The sequence below is a fragment of the Cherax quadricarinatus genome, unplaced genomic scaffold (assembly GCF_038502225.1).
Source record: "Cherax quadricarinatus isolate ZL_2023a unplaced genomic scaffold, ASM3850222v1 Contig3062, whole genome shotgun sequence".
Taxonomy (NCBI): domain Eukaryota; kingdom Metazoa; phylum Arthropoda; class Malacostraca; order Decapoda; family Parastacidae; genus Cherax; species Cherax quadricarinatus.
The window spans coordinates 8,602-13,191 of NW_027198088.1; positions in this window are offsets into that span (position 1 = coordinate 8,602).

Genomic DNA, 4,590 nt, shown 5'->3' on the forward strand with positions numbered 1-4,590 from the left:
GCCCTGCCCTGCCCTGTCTGCCCTGCCCTGCCCTGCCCTGCCCTGCCCTGTCCTGCCCTGTCTGCCCTGCCCTGCCCTGCCCTGCCTGCCCTGCCCTGCCTGCCCTGCCCTGCCTGCCCTGTCTGCCCTGCCCTGCCCTGCCCTGCCTGCCTGCCCTGCCTGCCCTGCCCTGCCCGGCCCTGCCTGCCCTGCCCTGCCCTGCCTGCCCTGCCCTGTCCTGCCCTGCCTGCCCTGCCCTGTCCTGCCCTGTCTGCCCTGCCCTGCCCTGCCCTGCCTGGCCTGCCCTGCCTGCCTGCCCTGTCCTGCCTGCCCTGCCCTGCCCTGCCCTGCCAGCCCTGCCCTGCCTGCCCTGCCCTGTCCTGCCCCTGCCCTGCCCTGCCCTGCCCTGCCTGCCCTGCCCTGTCCTGCCCTGCCTGCCCTGCCCTGTCCTGCCATGTCTGCCCTGCCCTGCCCTGTCCTGCCCTGCCCTGCCTGCCCTGCCCTGTCCTGCCCCTGCCTGCCCTGTCCTGTCCTGCCCTGCCCTGTCCTGCCCTGCCCTGTCCTGCCCTGTCCTGTCCTGCCCTGCCCTGTCCTGCCCTGCCCTGTCCTGCCCTGTCCTGCCCTGCCCTGCCCTGCCCTGTCCTGCCCTGTCCTGCCCTGCTCTGCCCTGCCCTGCCTGCCCTGCCTGCCCTGCCTGCCCTGCCCTGCCTGTCCTGCCTGGCCTTGCCTGCCCTGCCCTGCCTGCCCTGCCCTGTCCTGCCCTGTCTGCCCTGCCCTGCCTGCCCTGTCCTGCCATGTCCTGCCCCCTGCCCTGCCTGCCCTGCCTGCCCTGCCTGTCCTGTCCTGCCCTGCCCTGCCTGCCCTGCCCTGCCTGCCCTGCCTGCCCTGTCCTGCCCTGCCCTGCCTGCCCTGCCCTGCCTGCCCTGCCTGCCCTGTCCTGCCTGGCCTGCCCTGCCCTGCCTGCCCTGCCTGCTATGCCTGCCCTGCCCTGCCTGCCCTGCCCTGCCTGCCCTGCCTGCCCTGTCCTGCCCTGCCCTGCCCTGCCTGCCCTGCCCTGCCTGCCCTGCCTGCCCTGTCCTGCCTGCTATGCCTGCCCTGCCCTGCCTGCCCTGCCTGCCCTGCCTGCCCTGCCTGCCCTGTCCTGCCCTGCCTGCCCTGCCCTGCCTGCCCTGTCCTGCCTGCCCTGCCCTGCCTGCCCTCCCCTGCCTGCCCTGCCCTGTCCTGCCCTGCCCTGTCCTGCCCTGCCCTGCCCTGCCCTGCCTGCCCTGCCCTGCCTGCCCTGTCCTGCCTGCCCGGTCCTGCCCTGCCTGCCCTGTCCTGCAATGCCTACCCTGCGCTGCCTGCCCTGCCCTGCCCTGCCTGCCCTGTCCTGCCTGCCCTGTCCTGCCCTGCCCTGCCTGCCCTGCCCTGCCTGCCCTGTCCTGCCCTGCCTGCCCTGTCCTGCCCTGCCTACCCTGCCCTGCCTGCCCTGCCCTGCCTGCCCTGCCCTGCCTGCCCTGTCCTGCCCTGCCATGCCTGCCCTGTCCTGCCTGCCCTGTCCTGCCCTGCCCTGCCCCCTGCCCTGCCCTGCCCTGCCTGCCCTGCCCTGCCCTGCCTTCCCTGTCCTGCCCTGCCCTGCCCTGCCTGCCCTGCCTGCCCTGCCCTGCCTTCCCTGTCCTGCCCTGCCCTGCCTGCCCTGCCCTGCCTTCCCTGTCCTGCCCTGCCTGCCCTGCCCTGTCCTGCCCTGCCTGCCCTGCCCTGCCTGCCCTGTCCTGCCCTGCCCTGCCCTGTCCTGCCCTGCCCTGTCCTGCCCTGCCTGCCCTGTCCTGCCCTGTCCTGCCCTGTCCTGCCCTGCCCTGTCCTGCCCTGTCCTGCCCTGCCCTGCCCTGCCTGCTCTGTCCTGCCCTGCCCTGCCCTGCCCTGCCTGCCCTGTCCTGCCCTGCCTGCCCTGCCCTGCCTGCCCTGCCCTGCCTTCCCTGTCCTGCCCTGCCCTGCCCTGCCTGCCCTGCCCTGCCTTCCCTGTCCTGCCCTGCCTGCCCTGCCCTGTCCTGCCCTGCCTGCCCTGCCCTGCCTGCCCTGTCCTGCCCTGCCCTGTCCTGCCCTGCCCTGCCCTGCCTTGTCCTGCCCTGCCCTGTCCTGCCCTGCCCTGTCCTGCCCTGCCTGTCCTGTCCTGCCCGGCCTGCCCTGTCCTGCCCTGCCCTGCCTGCCCTGTCCTGCCCTGCCCTGCCCTGCCCTGCCTGCCCTGTCCTGCCCTGCCTGCCCTGCCCTGCCTGCCCTGTCCTGCCCTGCCTGCCCTGTCCTGCCCTGCCCTGCCCTGCCTGCCCTGCCCTGCCTGCCCTGTCCTGCCCTGCCAGCCCTGTCCTGCCCTGCCTACCCTGCCCTGCCTGCCCTGCCCTGCCCTGCCGGCCCTGGCCTGCCTGCCCTGTCCTGCCCTGCCCTGCCTGCCCTGCCCTGCCTGCCCTGTCCTGCCCTGCCTGCCCTGTCCTGCCCTGCCTACCCTGCCCTGCCTGCCCTGCCCTGCCTGCCCTGCCCTGTCCTGCCCTGCCCTGCCTGCCCTGTCCTGCCTGCCCTGTCCTGCCCTGCCCTGCCCTGCCTGCCCTGCCCTGCCCTGCCTGCCCTGCCTGCCCTGCCCTGCCTTCCCTGTCCTGCCCTGTCCTGCCCTGTCCTGCCCTGCCCTGTCCTGGCCTGCCCTGCCCTGTCCTGCCCTGCCCTGTCCTGCCCTGTCCTGCCCTGCCCTGTCCGGCCCTGCCCTGTCCTGCCCTGCCCTGTCCTGCCCTGCCCTGCCCTGCCCTGCCTGCCCTGTCCTGTCCTGCCCTGCCTGCCCTGCCCTGCCTGCCCTGTCCTGCCCTGCCTGCCCTGTCCTGCCCTGCCCTGCCCCGCCTGCCCTGCCCTGCCTGCCCTGTCCTGCCCTGCCAGCCCTGTCCTGCCCTGCCTACCCTGCCCTGCCTGCCCTGCCCTGCCCTGCCTGCCCTGTCCTGCCTGCCCTGTCCTGCCCTGCCCTGCCTGCCCTGCCCTGCCTGCCCTGTCCTGCCCTGTCCTGCCCTGCCTACCCTGCCCTGCCTGCCCTGCCCTGCCTGCCCTGCCCTGTCCTGCCCTGCCCTGCCTGCCCTGTCCTGCCTGCCCTGTCCTGCCCTGCCCTGCCCTGCCTGCCCTGCCCTGCCCTGCCTGCCCTGCCTGCCCTGCCCTGCCTTCCCTGTCCTGCCCTGCCCTGCCTGCCCTGCCCTGCCTTCCCTGTCCTGCCCTGCCTGCCCTGCCCTGTCCTGCCCTGCCTGCCCTGCCCTGCCTTCCCTGTCCTGCCCTGCCCTGCCCTGCCCTGCCCTGCCTGCCCTGCCCTGCCTTCCCTGTCCTGCCCTGCCCTGCCTGCCCTGCCCTGCCTTCCCTGTCCTGCCCTGCCTGCCCTGCCCTGTCCTGCCCTGCCCTGCCCTGCCCTGCCTGCCTACTAGCCTGCCTGCCTACCTACCTACCTACCTACCTACCTACCTACCTACCTACCTACCTACCTACCTACCTACCTACCTACCTACCTACCTCCCTACTAGCCTGCCTGCACGAGAATACACTTTACATAATTTAACAATGACTCGGTGGCAAGCGGTGCAAGGTAAATGTGGAGAGCTTGTACCCAGACAATAACAAATATATGAAATTCACACTGGGAATGAATCAATTTAGGTGGTTAACCTGTTTGATCTCGGTAAATATCATATCACCCTTGTGGGTTTAGTGCTTAGTTATAATGTCAATAACAGTGCTATACAAAATGATTACCTTAAAGTCTTAATGATTGACTGGTTGGTAACACTGTATGACCCGTGTGGGTTTAGTGCTTGGTTTTGATAATCTGGCTATATAGAAGTACCATGGTTCGAGCCCTCATTTACCAGTCTTCTGAGTGGAGTTCTGTAAGACTGAGGGACTGATTACCTTATCTCCCACTGTCTTCTACAAGACTGAGGGACTGATTACCTTATCTCCCACTGTCTTCTACAAGACTGAGGGACTGATTACCTTATCTCCCACTGTCTTCTACAAGACTGAGGGACTGATTACCTTATCTCAAACTGTCTTCTACAAGACTGAGGGACTGATTACCTTATCTCCCACTGTCTTCTACAAGACTGAGGGACTGATTACCTTATCTCCCACTGTCTTCTACAAGACTGAGGGACTGATTACCTTATCTCCCACTGTCTTCTACAAGACTGAGGGACTGATTACCTTATCTCCCACTGTCTTCTACAAGACTGAGGGACTGATTACCTTATCTCCCACTGTCTTCTACAAGACTGAGGGACTGATTACCTTATCTCCCACTGTCTTCTACAAGACTGAGGGACTGATTACCTTATCTCCCACTGTCTTCTACAAGACTGAGGGACTGATTACCTTATCTCCCACTGTCTTCTACAAGACTGAGGGACTGATTACCTTATCTCCCACTGTCTTCTACAAGACTGAGGGACTGATTACCTTATCTCCCACTGTCTTCTACAAGACTGAGGGACTGATTACCTTATCTCCCACTGTCTTCTACACTGTCTTCTACAAGACTGAGGGACTGATTACCTTATCACCCACTGTCTTCTACAAGACTGAGGGGACTGATTACCTTATCTCCCACTGTCTTCTACA